Source organism: Melanerpes formicivorus, unplaced genomic scaffold (genome assembly GCF_026170545.1).
Source record: "Melanerpes formicivorus ecotype bairdi unplaced genomic scaffold, bMelFor1.0.p_v2 SCAF_23, whole genome shotgun sequence".
Lineage (NCBI taxonomy): Eukaryota > Metazoa > Chordata > Aves > Piciformes > Picidae > Melanerpes > Melanerpes formicivorus.
Window position 1 is genome coordinate 917,783 of NW_027142375.1, and position 19,628 is coordinate 937,410.

The 19,628-nt window shown below is 49.1% G+C and overlaps 1 protein-coding gene across 9 annotated transcripts in view; it reads left to right on the top strand.

Annotated features, from left to right (window-relative positions):
- The window catches only part of THRB (thyroid hormone receptor beta), a 182,574-nt gene that overhangs the window by 103,503 nt on the left and 59,443 nt on the right, over positions 1–19,628 (top strand). The gene's annotated exons all lie outside the window — the stretch shown is intronic.

Below are 19,628 nucleotides of genomic sequence, written 5' to 3' on the forward strand. Positions count from 1 at the left end.
ACTGTCTGAAGTTCAATGGGAATAGGATCAGGCTGTGGTTCAAAATCAGACTGCCCATCAGCATTTTGCAGTGTTAAAGTATTTCATTGGGGAATCTCATCTGTCCAACTGCTCTCAAACAGGGAACTGATGGTCACTGCAGAGTAGCTTCCTGAAATGTTACCACAGAATCACAGGTCCTGCAGGAAGTTTTATCGGGGTCCCAAGCAAATCCTCATGTTCAGAAACCTGGGGAAATGTGATGACTGCTGCTAAGAACAGCGGGAGAGCATTTGTCTGTGTCTGTTCATCTCTGGGTTCTAATTAAATCAGTGCAAGTTCTTGCCATCTGATTTCATGAATTTAAAAATCCATTGGGAAGTGCTTTGTTTGGGATTTTTATCCAAAGAAATAAGAATCATTTTACCTGCATGTCAGAAGTTTTCCCCCCAGTGCAATAACAAAACTGAACAAACACCACCCCAAACCGGGCAAACAAAAGAGCATAGAGGTAACTGTGTGTCATTCAGGCTGTACATGTGATTTTGGAGGCTGCATGTAGGGCTGATCTACTTTCAGACTATCAGCTGTCTGGGTGATGTGCAGGCAGACAGAGCTTTTCCTTTAGCAGCTTAAAATCAGCCTTACTGGTATTAAAACAATGCTGCGTGTATAAACTCTCCCTTTTGATCAGAGTGTTAAAAGAGAATGTATGTTGTTGTTGATGAGTCCAGTAAACTGCTGAGCTAAACAAGAAAAATTCTGCCAGTAATTCACATCCCTGACCCCAGATTGTCCCTAGGAGTGTCTGGGTTCTCCTTGTGCTGCTTTGTACAGCCCTTTGCATTTTGCAGAAACATTCAGGTTGGAAAAGCACCTCAGGATCACCAAGCCCAACCCAGAACCCCACTCTGCAACCACAGCCCCGAGCACCACATCCACACCGCCTTCAAACACATCCAGGCTTGGTGACTCCACCACCTCCCTGGGCAGCACATCCCAATCACATCCCAATCCCTGACCACTCTTGCCATGAATTTTTTTTTCCTGCTGTCCAGTCTAAACCTACCCAGTGGCAGCTTGAGGCCATTGCCTCTTGTTCTATCACTAATGACCTGTGAGAAGAGGCCAGCAGCAGCCTCTCCACATCCTCCTTTCAGGTAGTTGTAGAGAGCCAGGAGGTCTCCCCTCAGCCTCCTCTGTTTCACACTAACCAGCCCCAGCTCCTTCAGTTGCTCTTCATCACATTCATTCTCCAGGCCCTTCACAGCTTCCTTGCCCTCCTCTGCCCTGGCTCCAGCACCTCCACATCTCTCTTGGGTTGAGCTGCCCAAAACTGGACACAACACTTGAGGTGTGGCCTCCCCAGAGCTGAGTCCCAGGGGACAATCCCCTCCCTGCTCCTGCTGCACACAGCATTGCTGATCCCAGCCAGGATGCCTTTGGCTTTCTTGGCCCCCTGGGCACACTGCTGGCTCCTCTTCAGCTGCTTGTCCATCAGCACCCCCAGGTCCCTTTCTGCCAGCAGCTTTCCAGCCACATTGCCCCAAGCCTGCAGCATTGCTTGGGGTTGTTGTGCCCCAAGTGCAGTATTTAGTGGTGCTTTGCTCAGCTCTAAATGTGCTTTGAACACAGGAGGTGCTGCTCTTCAGTGGAGTCTCAGCCTCTGTCTCTGAGGAAAGGGAGCAGTTTTTCATTAAACCCCAAGCCCTATAGTGAGTAACAGGCAGTGTATTTAGTGAAGTGTCTGAGTTTGAATCCACTGTAGATGTTTTGGTATGGAGCCAGTCAGATTTCTTTGTGCAAGCTGGTATCTGGATTTTATTAACTGTTCTACTTGATGAACAGTCTCCTCCTTCTTCTTCTTCTTCTGCATCTCCAGTTGGGAAATGCATATTCTTTTTCCTCTCCCATATCTCACTTCATAGTTAAAGCAAACCTTCAGGAGCCTTTACTGGCACGCAGAGGCAGCACATCTGTGCTGGGAAACTGAACCTTTGTGGTTATTTCACCCATCAGCAGCCTGCACTCTGAGCGGTGGGGCTGTTTGTCTGAGGGTGATACACCAGGTACACTTTTTAATGCTCAGCTGTGCAGTACCAAAGACAGCAACACTTCCATGGAAAACTCTGTGAAACCACCCGAAAAAAAGACCTGGGGCTGGTTTTAGGAGGAGCCAGCAGCACAATCCAAAGGAAGAGGCTTCTGCTTTCACCTCGTCCCTCTTGTCACAAAGATAACAGTTTCAGTGAGAGGATGCAACCATTCCGTGTGGCATTTTGGGGAGGAAGCGCAGGTAACTCTCCTTCATTGTGTGCTCCGCCGCTGGCTGAACGGGAAGGCGTTAGCTGCCCTGGGACTAGGCGAGCAGTGAAGTGCCTCTGGATGGTTTTGCCAGCACACATATGTCGTGTAGAAGCACATAAAAATAAACCATCCCTCCCCAGCTGGTGAAATTATCCTGGCAAAGCCCCTAGTATGTATGAAGCTATGCCAGTGAAGAAGTGCCCCCGCCTCTACCGCTTTAGCTGAAGCCATTCTGGGGAGGTGATGCCATGTTTGTGGGAGAGGCTTTCCTGCTGCTGGGGTGCCTGTGAGGAGGAGGCCAGGAGGTGATGCCATGTTTGTGGGAGAGGCTTTCCTGCTGCTGGGGTGCCTGTGAGGAGGAGGCTGGGGAGAGGCTGACATGGTCGGGTCTGGAACAAGTATGGCTGCAGCAACGTGAGATGCTTGATCCACCTGCCTCAAATGCTCGTGACCACCCATCCCACCCAGTCCTCCTGACCACGCCAGCAGGTGGGCATACAAAGTGTGGCCAAGGGCTTGGGTGATTGCTCATACCTAGGACAACAAGATATAGTAGTTGTGGGCATGGCTGCCTCACAGATAACCACAGGCAGCCCTGGTTAATGTTATTTGCAACTGCTCTTACCCTTTTGCTATTTCTTGATCCTCCTTATTCCTGCCCTTTGTACACTCTAAGTCTGCTCCCCTTGATCCCATTTTTTCCACATCCATACCAACTTGGTATTTTAGCCACCACTGCCAAGGTAATCCTGGCCTTAGGTAACATGATCACTCCTGCTGGCCCTGCAGATCCTCTGCCTTCCCCTTATCTGTGATTCTCAGCTGTTCCTTGCCAAGCTCCCCTTCACCCTCAGTGAAATCCAGCTATCACAGAATTGTCAGGGTTGGAAGGGACCTCAAGGATCAGCCAGTTCCAACCCCCCTGCCATGGCCAGGGACACCTCACACTACAGCAGGTTGCTCACAGCCACATCCAGCCTGGCCTTAGAAACCTCTGGGGATGAGGCTTCCACCACCTCCCTGGGCAGCCTGTGCCAGTCTCTCACCACCCTCATGGGGAAGAACTCCTTCCTCACATCCAATCTTAATCTACCCACTTCTAGTTTTGCTCCATTCCCCCCAGTCCTATCACTCCCTGACACCCCATAAAGTCCCTCCCCAGCTTTCTTGTAGCCCCCTTCAGATCCTGGAAGGCCACAAGAAGGTCCATTGCTTTCAGAGGCAGCATTGGCAGTGTCACTCTGCTTGCCTGGCATCTTCCTCAGGGGTAGGGGTTCTCACTCAGATTTAACAGGTGGGCTGAGGTTGGCATCCCAGGCCTTACAGGAAGTTTTCAGTGCCAGACAGAAAAATAGATCTTGGGCACTGCCACAGGGGTGGGAGAGCAGCGGCCGGAGCACTGCTGGCAGCTGTGTGACTTGGGGCGGAAGGCAGCAGCTCACGTGGAAAGGGCAAGTGGGAGCCAGTTTGGCAAGATGTCAGAGGAGAGCTGGGGCCTGCTTGGCAAGCAGAACCTTTTGTCCCTGAACATAAAGTCTCTAATGATACAATCCTAGAAGCAAATATTTGGGGCCTGATTTTGGTTTCTTCCACACAGTAGCATTTGAACAAAGGACCACGCTCTCTGAACCTGGTGAAGGAAGTACGGCACATCAGAGGGTGAAGCAAAGAAGTAAACTCAGAGAGGCAGAGGAAAATGCTTTCCTTTGTAAAATATGAAGGGCTGGCCCCTTGCCCAGACAGACTGTATGAAGTACAGTGAAAGTTGTATGGAAGTTGCAGGAGCGATGGTCCCAGGGGAGTGCTCAATAAAAACTTGCACAGGTGAAGGAGGACAGAATTTAGCATGAGAAGCTCTCTGTGTGTCCTAGTCTGGGCTCGAAGAATGTGGTACAAAATAGCTGATGTCAGTAGAAAGGCTTCTGCTGCTTCAGTAGGCTTTACAGCAAACCCTTATCTTGTCTCTTACTGTCTTAGAGCTGGCAGGATGACTCATATGGACAGATCCTGAAGCTGACAATGACATCTTAAATCTGTCCTGGAGGACCAAGCAGAATATTTATCTCTACAGCTGTGCAGGCTTTGCTTCAGTTGCAGCCCATTGCTGTACAAGAGTGTAAGGGTGAACAAAACCCAAATGAAGAAATCCACCTCAGAGGTGGAAGAGGGATCTGTGATTTCAAAAAAGAGAACTGGAAGAGAGATGTATTTGGGCTGTAGGTGTTGACCAGCATGGCTCAGGAAGGAAGCCCACTGTGGTTGGGGACTGCAGCAAACTGAGGGACTGCAGTCACATCAGTGTGGCTGGGAGTGAGGAGATGTCGGTGTTGCTCAAGCATGTCCAGTGGTGCTGGTGGTGTCAGGAACTCAGGAGCTGAGAGCCAGGCCACTGCTGGCAGCTCTGCTTTTTCACTCTGAATTTGTAATACTTTGCTGTTGTTGTTGGGGGGTTGTTTGTTTGCAAACTGTCTGTGTGTGAGCAAGGACAGCACTCTGTAGTCCACTGCACCCTGGAGTACAAAGCTGGCATTTTTGTGCCTGCTCAGGAAATCCTCCTGGGGTACCAGTCTCACTGTGCAGAGATCTGCAAAGGTTTCTAAAAGCCCTGGCAGCTGGTTTTAAACATACCTCAGACTGTTTCACAAAACCTTTTTGTTGTTCTGCTGAATTGGTGAAGATATCTCAAGGAAAACTCTAAGTATAAATAACTTCTTATGTAAGATTATTCAGCAACTTCACAGATACTAAAGCATAAGCCCTCTTTAGAAACCAGTACATTTTGTGCTTATAACCCAACTGCTTCGTTATTCACACCAAAGTCTCTTAGTTATTGGATGGCAGAACATGAAAATCAATCTGGAGTGCTGGTGGACAACAGATTCTCCATGGGACAGCAATGTGCCTTTGTGGCCAAGAGAGCCTGTGGGATCCTGGGGTGCATCAAGAAGAGTGTGGCCAGCAGGGCTAGGGAGGTTCTTCTGCCCCTCTACTCTGCTCTGGTGAGACCACACCTGCCATATTGCATCCAGTTCAAGAGGGACAGGGATCTACTGGAGAGAGTCCAACAGAGAGCTACAAGGATGCATAGGGGACTTGAGCATCTCCCCTGTGAAGAGAGACTGAGAGCCCTGGGGCTGTTGAGTCTGGAGAAGAGAAGGCTGAGAGGGGATCTGATCAATGTCTATCAATATCTAAGGGGTGGGTGTCAAGTGGAGGGGGCCAAGCTCTGTTTGGTGGTGCACAGTAATAAGCCAAGGAACACCAGGGACAAGCTGGAACAGAGAAGGTTTCAGCTCAACATGAGGAGAAACTTCTTTCCAGTGAGGGTGACAGAGGCCTGGAGCAGGCTGCCCAGAGAGGTTGTGGAGTCTCCTTCTGTGGAGAATTTCCAACCCCACCTGGCTGCATTCCTGTGTGGACTCCCCTGGGTGATGCTGCTCTGGCAGAGGGTCGGACTCAATGATCTCTGGAGGTCTCTTCCAACCTCTACTGTAGTGTGACACTGTGATACTGTGGCACTGTGATACTGTGAATCCTGTTCCGATTAGCTTTTTCCATGCAAAGTCCAGTTGTTTGCAGATGCCTTCCATGGACAAGGAGAGCCTTTCTCAGTGTCTGGGGCTTTTCTCATTATCTATCTGATTTTCATAGCAAAGATACTCAGTTTTGATGTGCACAAAAGAACAGCTCTGAAGTCTCCGTGCTGTGTGTTTTTTCCCACAGACATTTCACTCTGAGCTTTTGCAATCTCTACATGTTGTATCTTGGCACGAGACTCTGTCTCTGCTTATGGTTTGCATGGTTGGGTATCAGATTGGCTGCTCTCTGTGTTGATAGGATGTAACAAGAAATAGCCTGTTAGATCTGGCTGGTTGGTAAAACTAGTGCTTGTTGAATCATGGCACTGCTGTGTTCCCACATCACACAGGAGACTGTGAAGCTGTAAAGGAGAATTAAAGGCAGTGACAAAGAATATGCCCAAATACATACAATAAATTGAGCATAACTTCTCTGAAGACTAAAACAGTGGTCCCCAAAAGACCGAGAGTGGACCAGAAATGCAATCTATGAAGCTGTTCTGAAGTAAGAAATGCATGCCAGCACACATAACACTGATAATAGCAGTTCTGATGACATCTCTGGATGTTACTGGCATGGTGTTGGAACTGAAGTGAGTTTTATCATCTCCACCTTTTGGGGGAGGAAGCTGACTTACCCTAAGAATAAATGTTCCACAAGGAGCATGAGGCAGTGCTGACTCCAATTCCCATTGCAACTCCCAGCTTTAATTATTTTGTTTCTGAGCTTCATTTGTTTCTCTTCATGATGCTGAGCTTGTTCCTTCAGCACAAGGCAAGATGGATGGCAGTGAATTAGATCCATGTATTAATACTTATGAAACTTACTAATTCTAAACCTGCTCAGATTAGTTCCTTCTCATTGGATGGGAAGATGCCTACAGCCAGCCTTAATTTAGATTGGCATGTGGCTTTGGACACTTAATACTTTGCTGCTCAAGGGACTGTGGCAAGCAACAGGAGAACGGTGTCTCTCGGCTTGTTAGCATGTTCTGAGTTAAGCCTGCTGTGAAGTATGTGGGACATCACTTCTGAGGTCATGGGTGTCTCCTGTCCTTCTCAGTATCTGTGTGATGCTGTTGAGATAAAGCATGGACAGCCTCCATACCAACAGTGCAGAGCTGACATCCTGTTCTGCTTCTCCTGACTGATGAGTGGCACGAGAGCTGCCCTGAGTTTCTGGCTGTAAATCAAGCTGCATATTAGTTGAATAGAAATGATGTTAAGAGGAACGAAATCCACACAAAAAATAGCAGCCTCCATCTTGTCTTGTGTTTGGGAGTCATCTTGCTTGTGCTTTCTCACTTGGCTCTCTTTGGCTTCTTCATTGTCTGCATTTTCAGGGCAATTTTCCCAAGATAAGCAGAGGGAACTCGGCTGATAGCTTGACTTGGATAATCCTCACATCTGCCTTACTAGTGCAGAGCATTTACATAGAGTTTTAGACCAATAAACTCTCAATTCTCTGAATCTGTCATTTGCTGCCCTGCTGGGAGCACACCTGTTTGTGTTGCTGCCTCCCCCCTGGGGCTCCATACCAGGTCAGGTTCAGTATCTTCCTGTGCTGAGTGTCTCAGAGTTTTCTTCACATGGTGGTTGCCCCTCCTCGCAGCTATGCTCCTCAAAGACCTTCTTCAGATGGCAGACAAAAAGGAGCTCTAGGCAAAGATTCAGTCATTAGAGCCAAGGCTTTGAGATTTGCTAGTGGTGCCCAGTCCAATATCCCTGTCAATTTTTCCCTGTTACACATTCACACAAACAAGATCATAAACTAAAACACAGAGATTAACTGGAAAGGAAAACAGAGAGGGGAGAGAATTATGTTTCAGAGAAGAGCCTGGCCCATCCCCATTAATTAGGAGAGCAAAACCAGTTCAGCTTTATACCCTGGTGTCACCTCAGCCACATAGCTTCATGAAGCAGTACAGCAGTGAGAGTTTAATGGACTTAATGGGAGGGGGTGGGTAAGCTTCCCCCATGGAACTGGTGGTGTGCTCTGTGGGGAAAGTCTGTTCATACCAAGGTTCTGCTTAGGAGGCTGGGAGGATGCTGCTTTGATACTGAGCACCCTCTACCCTCTTGAGACCCCTGATGTTACTGGTTTGATAAGCACATGCCTGAAGTCCTCTCTCAGGGGTTGAATACAAGCAGTGGTGAAAGTGGGGAGATCTGAGGGTACCAAGCCATCAACTGACAAAGCAGAGAAAGCACAAGAGCCACAGATGTCCAAATCACCCTTCAGGCAAAGCAGGCAGAGCAACAGAGCTGTACAACAGGCCTTCCCTGCTCCTTTTCCCTGCCATTCTCCTGGAGGCTTGAGCTGTGTTGTCTTCGGCACAGACCTGTCTCTGTGGAGCTATGCACAGGCCACTGACCTTCCTGAGAGCTGGCTGCTTCATTCAGTGCCTTGGGTTTCTCTACTGGACTAAGCAAAGCTTAACCCTCCCTGGACACACAGACTATCTTTTAGAAGGGCTGTACAGGTCCTGTTCAGGTGTGCTCTGTAACTGCTCCCCCCTCAATTTCACACCCTGAGTGTTATTTCATGTTTTTTCTGGCAGGAGCAGGGAATGGATCTTTAGTACCTATGCTAATCTTGAGTTGTAGTGCTGTTAATCAATTCTCTGAGCAAAGTCTGCGTAGAAGTTCAGCTCACCAGATCTGTCAGCTTTCATATGTGTGGACTTCATTTATTGTTTATTTGACCTGTGTTTGGGTTCCTGAGCAAGGTGCAGACTTGATGGAAATTGAATGTCACATCCCATCAGTACTAGAGGCTTGACTTAGTACTAAAGGAAAGGCTGATCTTACCAATTCATACTGCCCTTCTCCAGGACGTACACTGAGGGGTAATGGATACAAACTACAGCACAGGAGGTTCCACCTCAACATGAGGAGGAACTTCTTCACTGCAAGGGTCCCAGAGCCCTGGAGCAGGCTGCCCAGAGAGGTTGTGGAGTCTCCTTCTCTGGAGGCTTTCCAGCCCCATCTGGATGTGTTCCTGTGTGACCTGCACTGGATTCTATGGCCCTGCTCTGGCAGGGGGCTGGACTTGATGATCTCTGGAGATGCCTTCCAACCCCTAACATCCTGTGAGCCTGTGATCCTGTGAGCACTGGAGTGCTTTTCAGTGCCTTTCTTCAGTGTGTAAGGATCTAAATGAAAAAAAAACCCAAGCCCCAACTTCTAAAGGCAAGAGAATTTGTTGTGTTTTGGGGCTTGGTTGGTTTTGGTTTTCCCTCCAGTGCAACACTTAGTGTCTTCAAAGGTGGTTCAGAAACCTTAGGAAATTATTTTAGCAATGAAGAAGTAATTTCCATGCATGGAGTCCTACCTTCTGCACTGTGAGTTTCCAAGGTGCCATTTCATGAGACAGGGTGAACCTCATTCCCCTTGCCTTGCCTCCTTGCAGCCGTGGGCTCTGCCGCTGCCTCTGTGCCAGCTGCAGCGCTCAGCACCCACCTTACAGGCCTGACTCAGTTCCCTAACCCTGAGCAAAACTAACCCAGCAGAAACAAAAGTAGCTGTTTCTGCAGGGTCAGTGAAGCAAGGCAGGTCATGCAAGGGCTACAACAGGGCTGTGCTACAGACCACAAAATCTTCTGTGTCTGTCCTCATTTTCTATGGGATAGATCTTTTCTGTCTTCATTATGTGAAGTTCAGCTCGTAGTACAAAGCTGTGTTGTTTTACAGAGTTCTGCTTTACTGCAAAGTTAGCATTGTGAGGAGAGGCATTTTCTAAAACTATTAGGCAGAATGATTCCTTCATCTACAACCATTTCAAGAAACAAGATGATGTTCTGTGTAAAAGGAACGAAGAAGGCCCTCCCATGTTTGCAGTAAACTGTCATCCATGGGACATATGCCATTAAACATTAAAATCCAATCACCTAAGGAAAGCAGCTTAACTCTTCCTCATCTTCAGCAACTTCAGCAGTTTTGCAAAGAGCCACCTGTAACTCCACGTGGCTCAACAGCTCCCCATTCATGACCCCCTCCAACCATACCGAGAACTAAATGAACCCTACTTACTAGCAATTAAAGTGATTTCATTTCAAACACAGTGACAGATGCATAATGGGTTAATTACAAAATAAGTAATTAGCAAACAGGATGGAAAAGGGTAAAAGGTTGTGGACTTTTGTTGCTTGCCCGAGAGAGATAGCAAAATGATCAGCGATTAAACTCCTTTCTGTTAATTTCTGGGCCTGGTTCTGTTCTTGTTGGCTGTAAATGAGGCAGCAAACAAGAAGAGAGGTTAAAAACCCCACTGCTTTCTTGGATGTACTGAAGGGCCATTGTTAACACTGAGACTCTGTGATGGTCCTGGTCTGCACACAGAAGCAGGTTTGCATCCATACTTAACATTAGGTTCTGTGCCTCTTCTGGGAAGCAGTTGTTGGTCATCCTCTCCACTCTCTGGAACACAGCTGAGGTCAGGAAAAAAGTGGCAGAAGTTGGAGCACAGCTGTTAGGAAACTGCCTGCCTTGGAAAAGCGAATTAGTTATTTGCAAATATGCTATAGTGTGGTTTTCTCAAAAAGTAAACCAAACCCAAACAAAAACACCAACAAGCAAGGACTGAAGGAAATAGGGCATTGAAGAGGGTGACTTCTGAACCGTGAAAATCCTCAGCTGCAATCCAGTCCACGTCCTGCAGCGCTGGTTGTGTAGAGAGAGGCATTGCAGAGGGTGCAACCAACTCTCTGTTCAGATAAGACCCTTCTATTTCATTTTTACAAGTATCATTCCTTCTCTCTGTGACTTCTGACTGCCCAAAACCATAAGCAAATCATAGACTGGTCAGGGCCAGAAGGGACCTCAAAGCTCATCCAGTCTGACCTCCCTGCACTCAGCAGGGACATCCCCAACTAGATCAGGCTGCCCAGGGCCTCCTCCAGCCTCACCTTGAGTGTCTCCAGGGAAAGAGACTCAACCACCTCCTGGGCAACCTGTGCCAGTGTTCCACCACCCTCATAGTCAAGAACTTGTTCCTAACATCCAATCTCAATCTGCTCTGCTCTAGTTTGAAGCCATTGCCCCTTGTCCTGTCCCTGCAGGCCTTTGCAAACAGTCTCTCTGCAGCCTTCCTGTAGCCCCCTTCAGGTACCAGCAGGCTGCTATTAGGTCTCCCCAGAGCCTCCTCTTCTCCAGGCTGAACACCCCCAGCTCCCTCAGCCTGTCCTCATAGCAGAGCTGCTCCAACCCCCTGATCATTCTCATGGCCCTCCTCTGGACCCTCTCCATCAGGTCCATGTCCTTCCTATATTGAGAGCTCCAGACCTGTACACAGCACTCCAGGTGAGGTCTCCCCAGAGCAGAGCAGAGTGGCAGAATCACCTCTCTGGACCTGCTGGCAATGCTGCTTTGGATGCAGCCCAGGCTGTGATTTGCCTTCTGTGCTGCAAGCTCACCCTGCCTGCTCCTGTCCAGCTTCTCCTCCATCAGCATCCCCAGGTCCTTTTCCTCAGGGCTGCTTTCTATCCCCTCCTCCCCCAGCCTGCACTGACAGTGAGGATAATGGATGTTCAGATAGTTTTAATACAGGTGTATTTTATGACCACCAGCTTACTGCCAGGTAACTTGAAACTGTTTATAAGAAGTATGAATATATTTATGTATCTATGAAACATGTGGGCTTTATTCTGAAATTGCAGGGGGGATGTGTGCAGAAAGCTTTCTCCAGCTTGAGCCTAATTGTTACTGAAGTAATTGAATTTTCTTCTTCTGAAAAAATGAGCTTCTGGCTAACCTCAGAATAGCAATGTGGGCTTTTCCATTTCAAAAGATCAGTTCAACCCAGGCAGGAATTCTCCATTCTACATCTAGCTGCCCTCTAACCCAATTACCTGTCCAGCAAAGATTAGCATCATTTAACCAAACTTACATTCCACCATCATCTGCTGTCGTCTCTTGAGCATGGTTATTGTGTGCTCACCTCTCTGTCCCTTTGCCAGGCCATAGCTGACTCTCAAGTGGTATTTGTCAGTCCAGCCCCTTAGTCATTTACCTTTACACGTCTGTTTCTCCCTTTATGTACTGATACAGTTTTCTGTCTCTGGTATGCCTTTGTCATGCCTGTGGGGATACTATCTGCTTTGGTGCTTGCCATCAGACCTCAACCTGCACCTTGCCTCTTTTCATGCATACTGCTCTGTCAGTGTTTGACCAATGCTCATTTCCCTTGAGCTGCTTCTGCAGTGGCAGGCAAGGACTCCAGGACCATGAGTCTGACTTGTAGAAAGGATCTGTGCAGGTACTCAGATAGTCTCTTACTCCCCTACGTCAGGTTTTGCTGGCTAAGGAGTCTTGCTCTGGTCCTTAATTGTGTTGAAAATAAGCTGCTTCAATGTTTCCCCCTAATTACAAAGGAATTTAAGCCATATGGTTCAGATCTGGAGTCTGAATTGAACATTTCAGGATTCAGTGGGTTTGCAGTTCAGTTATCACTTTTTAGGACAAATAGGTTCAGGTTTGGAAACTCATCAGGTCACCCAGTGTGTAAACCCCATGAAGCTAAACCCATAGCTCTAACAGTATCTCTCTTTTCTTGTTCAAGGTTTGCACAATGTTCTACATCTTTGTACACTCTCAAGGCCTGCAACACAGGCAACAATTTTTCAGTAGTTAGTTGCTTACTTGTTAAACTGTTGACTCTCTGAAGCTCTGGTTAAGAACAGCAGAGAGCCTCCAGCTGCATTGATTCTGCTGTTTATATTGAATCCCTGAAAACAGCTCAAACAAATGCCAGTACAAATCTCCAGGGGAACACTTACCCCTGTCCAGGGTGGCACTTGTGCTTTAGATCATACTGCTCTCTGCTTCACTGGGGTTTTTAGGCATAGTACATATAAGATGCATTGGTACAATGCATTCCAGTTAACAAGATTCACCCAGGTACCTCCCCTCCTCATGTTTAGAAAACGTTCTTTTTCTGGGTCTGTTCCATCATGGAAGTGGAAAGTCAGCAGGTTTGACAGAAGGCTTTGAAATGCAGTATCTCTGGGATTATCTGACGTTGGGCAGTTGTAGAGATTTAGTGGGTAATTCAAGACAGCCTTCACCTAATGCATGCTGCAGAGTGAGTAATAAGAGAAATTAGCATTGGAGATAAACTGTCCCTTGGTGAAATTTCAGGGAGAGCTAGTGCTTCCTGAGCTGACAGAACAAAACAGAGAAACAGGAGAAGGTTTACAGCAAAGCTGTTGTCTGAGTGCGAGTCCCACAGGCTGGAGAGCGAATGTGTAATCCATGAAGTGTCTCAACAGCTCTTAAAAAAACACTGGGATAATCATTTCAATATGAGGTCTTCTACATTATCTATATTATCTTTGCTTTTCTATCATCCTTGGTCCTTCAGGATCCCTCATCAGCTGGGTATTTATACAAGCAGGTAGAGTGCTCTCTGAATTAAGACATAAATCTCTACCTAAACCTATAAACATCACTGAATGCAGTTATAGATCAGCTACTCCTAGATGTATCTGCCTACTTTGCACTGCAGCACTTCATGTTAAGGAAGTCCCTCACAGGGAATAAAACACTGGTTTTCAAAGTAGGGGCTAAACAGGGCTGCTTCCAGTTCTGTGCTCTTCTCATGCCCTCCTGTGTGCGCCTGTAGCAGGCCAAAACAAAGTGCTAGAGAGCGGACATTGCTGCGAGGGGATGGAGTGAAGCCAGCAGAGGGCTGCAGCCCACTGTACTGACATATCATATGCTGATCCTGACTTGTTAGTGCTCAGCAAATTTTAGAGCATCTAAGCAGCAAGTTGAAGTAGGAAATTCCTAGCCTGAGAGGTAGAACCAGTACCCTGTCCTAAAGAACACACTGAGTCTGTGTGGGGAAGAAGGAGTAAGATCACACAGCACTACTGGCCATTCGTGTTAGGAAAAGCTCCATAGCTCCTTGCCTTTGAGATCAAGTGTTTCAGGACAGACTGCAAATGTTTATACAGGTACTGTACCCTGGGTTTGGTTGTATGCTTTGTTGCATGGTTTTGTGTCCTCATGAGTCAAAGTCCACTTCTGAGCTTGTGCTTGCAAGACATTTTCTGGTGGGGGCTTTCCATTAAATGTAACTGGAAAACTAGACAGAGCATTTATTTCTGCACAGTTGGTTAGTTAGTATGTTGTATAAGAGAGAGAATCACAGAGTCACACAATGTCAGGGGCTGGAAGGGACCTCAAAAGCTCATCCAGTCCAACCCCCCTGCCAGAGCAGCATCACCTAGAGCAGATCACACAGGAACACATCCAGGCAGGTTTTGAGTATCTCCAGAGAGGGAGACTCCACAACCCCCCTGGGCAGCCTGCTCCAGGGCTCTGTCACCCTCACAGGGTAAAATGTTTTCCTCCTGTTTCCATGGAACTTCCTATGCCTCAACTTCCCCCACTGCCCCTTGTGCTGGCATTGGGCATCACCCAGCAGAGCCTGGCTCCAGCCTCTGGGCACTCACCCTGCACAGCTTTATCAACATGAATGAGGTCACCCTCAGGCTGCTCCTCTCCAAGCTACAGAGCCCTCAGCTCCCTCAGGCTCTGCTCATATGGAAGATGTTCCACTCCCCTCATCATTTTTGTGGCTCTGTGCTGGACTCTTTCAAGCAGTTTCCTGAGGTCCTTCTTGATCTGAGGGCCCCAGCACTGGACACCATGTTCCAGATGCAGCCTCAGCAGGGCAGAGCGGACAGGGAGGTATGGGTATAGGTGTAGGTATGTACCATATGCCACAGCCTAGTGTATTTTTCACTGAATATTAGTACAAAATCCTCTGTGTAGCTCTGCCCTTATTTGCTTTGCTTTGCTATTGAATATTGAAATGTCAAACACCAAAAGAAATTCAGCTAGGTGTCAGTACAGCCTGTGGGCTGCCTTGTCATTTTGCCTGGTGTGGAGTGGCTAGTTTGGATTTTTCACTGAAGGTGAAGTTAGCTGTGAGAACAACTTTGTGGAAAGAGTTTGCAAAGCAAAATGTTCAGGTGATAAATCCCATTATACATCACTCCCAAGCCAAGGCAGCCTCCAAGGAAAAACAAGTTGTGAGAGGCCAGCATCCTGGGGCATTGGTTCTGACTGCTGGAGCTTTCCACTGTGCCCCTTGACAAAACTTGTGTGCTTTACTATCCTGCTCTGCACCCTTGCCTGCTTCCCCCGGCACCACAGGACATGAGCAGGCTTCCAGCTTCCCTCCTCTTGGTGCAAGGCTGCTCTCCCAGGATGCAGCCCAGCTCCTGGCAAGCTGGACACAGCATTGTGTAAGGATGTTGTGCAAGGCAGCCAGGCATAAGTCAGAGACATTGGACACTGCAGCTAGGGTTACAGGAGGGAGTGGTGCAGATGAGCCAGGTCATCACAGAATCACAGAACAGTAGAGGCTGGGAGGACCTCCAGAGATCATCAGGTCCAACCCCTCTGCCAGAGCAGCATCACCCAGGGGAGTCCACACAGGAATGCAGCCAGGTGGGGATGGAAAGTCTCCACAGAAGGAGACTCCACAACCTCCCTGGGCAGCCTGCTCCAGGCCTCTGTCACCCTCACTGGAAAGAAGTTTCTCCTCATGTTGAGCTGAAACCTTCTCTGTTCCAGCTTGTCCCTGGTGTTCCTTGGCTTGTTACTGTGCACCACCAAACAGAGCTTGGCCCCCTCCACTTGACACCCACCCCTTAGATATTGATAGACATTGATCAGATCCCCTCTCAGCCTTCTCTTCTCCAGACTAAACAGCCCCAGGGCTCTCAGTCTCTCTTCCTAGGGGAGGTGCTCAAGTCACCTCATCATCTTCAAGGGCCCTCCCTCTAGCTTTTGAAAGGAAGTGTCCTGGGACAGTTCAGTGAGGGGCAAGAGACTGAGTGGCTTTTCAGTTCTTCTGCAAGGAGCAAAGTAAATGCTTTTTGCCACCCGTTCCTGCCTTGAGAAGAGACAGGAGGCAGCAGTGCTGGGCCCCCGTGCTGGCTGGGGCAGCCTTTGAGCAGGGAGAGCAGGCTGAGGCTCACTGGGAAGCATACAGTTCATGATTTGGAGTCTGAGGTTCAAAACACAGAATTACCATGCTGCTAGCCTAGAGGAGACTGACAGCCACGAGGGGCAACGGTTTGAAATTAGAGAAGAATAGATTTAGACTGGATGGTAGAAGGAAGTTTTGTACAGTGGGGGTGGTTGAGCACTGGAGCAGGTTGCCTAGAGAAGTGGTGGAGGCTGCATCCTTGGAGATACTCAGGATGAGGCTCAAGAGGGCTCCTGGTGACCTGATGGTGTTGAGGATGCCCCTGCTCACTGCAGGGGAGTTGGACTAGATGGCTTTTAGAGGTCCCTTCCAACCCAGGTGATTCTGTGGTTCTATGGTTTTGCTACTTGCATTTGAGGTATCCAGTATGAATGTGAGTTCTGCCTTGTTTTAAAATAAATAACTACAAGAAGTAGCAGGGTTGAAGTGCACTGCTGGAGAAAGAGCACACTGCCTGGGCTGCCTCCTCGGCTGCCTGGCCAGGAACTCAGGCGGGATGTGGGATCACAACCTCTGAGGTTAGTGCTTTGTGCTCAGGGCTTGTGACTCAGAGCCATGAGACCTCAGCTGGCTCCTTGTAGACAAATGTGTGCTTGACACACAGAAGATAATCTAATGAAGCCTCCTCCTTGTGGTGTTAGCAAAGCTTGACTGTAAAAACTGTGTTGCTTTGTGCAAAAAGGAAATGGTCTCTGCAGTGTCTGTGGAGAGTCCAAGCGTTGCTGGCCTGCTGTGCTGGAGTCTGCCTGTGACTCATCCCCTCCTTCCCAGTTGTGCCTGTTCATCTGCTTGGTAGTTGTAGACTCTGAAGAAGAACCTATTTGCTCCAACATCTTCCACATCTGTGCCTTCAAGGGCAGCTTGTTATAGTTAGCACGGACACCGCTTACTCGCCGTGCTCACATAAGGCAGCAGCCGTGTTGGGGCTGCGGAGGACAATCAAGGGTTTGGGTGCCAGAATGGGTGAACAGCTCTGCACTTCACACCATTGCCACCTGTGTGGTACACTCCTTAGAAGGAAAGGTAAAACATGACTTCTGGCATATAAAGTGCAGGATGGAAGGATCTTTGGGAAAAAATCTGATACATTTGAAAAGATTATTAGAATCACCATCAGCTGCAAAGTAAATATTACTCATTTACTGCCTGTCTTTTGGCAGTTACTAAGTTGGCTTAGTGGAGGTGCTAGATGAGCAAGATGCTGCACATTCCCACAGCAACATCCAGACCTGCTCCAAGGTGGGTGTGAAGAGAAAAGGAGGATGCATGCCCTCCATTTGAAACTGTGAGACGCAGGAGGACTGTGCCAAAGCCAGATACATTAGTGTAATGCTTTAAACAAAAGGCTGTCTTTTCCTGCAGCCATTTCTTAATTAGACTTTTTTTCATACAAGTGACAGCTGCCTTCGTGCCAAGCCTTGGTTTCATCAGGGAAAATGGCAACGCTCCCAGGATAGCTGCAATTTTTCTCTTTGAACAGAACTCATTGAAGAAGTTTGTTATTTCTCCTTTTTAGGTTTTCCCCTTGTTTTTAATGGATTGGTGCACAACCAATAATTTTAGGATTAGTAACCAATTATTTACAGGAGGGGCAGAATTTGTATTTCAAATACTGGGTTGTTTACTTCAAGAGCTCTTCTGTGTCACTGAGTCACCAAACCACAATTAAAACTCTGGGAAATGGCTTATTGTTGAGGTTCAGGGGCTCCCATTACAGGGAGGGATGGGTCAGAGTCTGATTCTCATTGGAGGCCTGATGTAAATTTGTATCCTCTTTAATGGTCTGATAGACTGTGAAGGATTTTGAAGTCTCACAAGACGTCAGTAGCAAGAGAAAGCTTCCATCGTTGCCTCTGGTTGTGCTGCAGTGGAGCATTAGCTTTTTTCTTAAGAGTTTAAGATACTGTCTATTCTGAGAGGAGCCCAGAGGGGTCTCTGGAGGTTTGCTTGAAAGGAAAGGAGATAAACCCACACTGGAATACCTGTGCCAGAGGTTGTTTTACCAGTTTCTGCTGTAAAACTTTCTGTGGGTTTTACTTTTCACTTGCTGTACAATTACAGTAAAAATGATGTGGGGTTTTCCTCCTTCTGTTTTTGTTTGGTTGTTTGTTTGGTGGGGGTTTTTTGTTGGTTTTTGTTTCTCTTGCTTTTGGTTGTTGAGGGTTTATTGGAGAGGGAGAATGTGTTTTCGTTCTGTTTTATCATGAAGCAACTGCATCTTGGAGTAGCAATTGATTTGAAGATTTGCCAGATACGCCCTGTTAATATAATGAGGCATAAAGTGATGAAAAAGATAGGGAGTTCATTGTGGGGGGAAGGTACTATTGCAGTTAATTAGGACGATCGAGCTTTGCTTGTGAGGAGCATGCCCCGCCGCCCAGTGCTGCGGCGCGGACGGGGGTCGGCCCGCGGGGCGCCCGCCGCGTCCCCCCATAGCCGGCGCCCGCCATGGCCAGCGCCCTTGGTGCCGCTCCTCCTGCCTGCTCCCGCGCGTCCGGCAGGGGGCGCCGCAACACTGCGCAGCGGCGGGGCCTGGCCGGCGCGAGGGCGGTGAGAGAAGGCGCGCAGCGGGCGGGCGTCGCGCCCGCAGACTGGGCTGGGGGCTGCCGTGTCTCGGCCCCGGGCTTCGCCGGCTGCCGGCCCTTGCTAGGCGCGGAGGAAGGCGCGGGGCCGTGCGCCGTCTCGGGTAGCGCCGCAGGAAGCGGCGCGGGTCCCACCGCCATCTTGCGGAGCGTCTGGAGGGTGGCTGCGGAGCATCGGTGGCGGCGGCGGAGCATCAGGTGTCTGAGCGCCCGGGAGGGGCTGCCCGCTGCGCGCCGCCGAGCCGGAGCCGCAGCCGCGCCGCGTCCCAGGCGCGTGACTTGCAGGGAGCGCTGCCGCCGCCGCCCCGCAGCCTGTGCCGCCCCGAGCGGCTGCGCCCCGTTCCGCTGCCGGCGCTGGCCCGGGGCGGGCTGCTGGCCCGGGGCGCGCATTTCCAGAGCGAGGAGGGGAGCACCTCCAGGGCGAGGAGACGGTGGTTGAGAGTAACGCAGGCAGGGCTGTGGCACTGAATGGGCGGAGGGAAAAGCAGCCCAAGAACTGCTGAGCAAAGTCAACACAGCCGAAGAGAAGTTTTACCTCCCCTGTAAAACCTCATTTGCTGATGGCCTTGGAGGATCCCTGTTTGCTCCTGACCAAGGAGGGCATGGACCTGATGGAGAGGGTCCAGGGGAGGCCACGGGAGTGAGCAGGGGCTGGGAGCAGCTCTGCTGTGAGGAGAGGCTGAGGGAGCTGGGGGTGTTCAGCCTGGGGAAGAGGAGGCTCTGGGGAGACCTAACAGCAGCCTGCCAGTACCTGAAGGCTGGAGAGAGACTGTTTGCAAAGGCCTGCAGGGACAGGACCAGGGGCAATGGCTTCAAACCAGAGCAGAGCAGATTTGGATTGGATGTCAGGAGGAAGTTCTTCACAATGAGGGTGGTGGAACACTGGCACAGGCTGCCCAGGGAGGTGGGTGAGGCTCCTGCCCTGGAGATGTTCAAGGTGAGGCTGGAGGAGGCCCTGGGCAGCCTGATCTAGCTGGGGATGTCCCTGCTGAGTGCGGGGAGGTCAGACTGGATGAGCTTTGGAGGTGCCTTGCAGCCTGGGCCATTCTGATTCAAGGCAGCATGACTCTGCTCCTGGGCTGGTTTTCCACTGGCATTCAGGAGGTTACTTGGAGGCTCAGGATTCCTTATTTAAAAGTTCTAATGAGGTCTTGTCTCTATTCCGGAGTAACGCCTTTA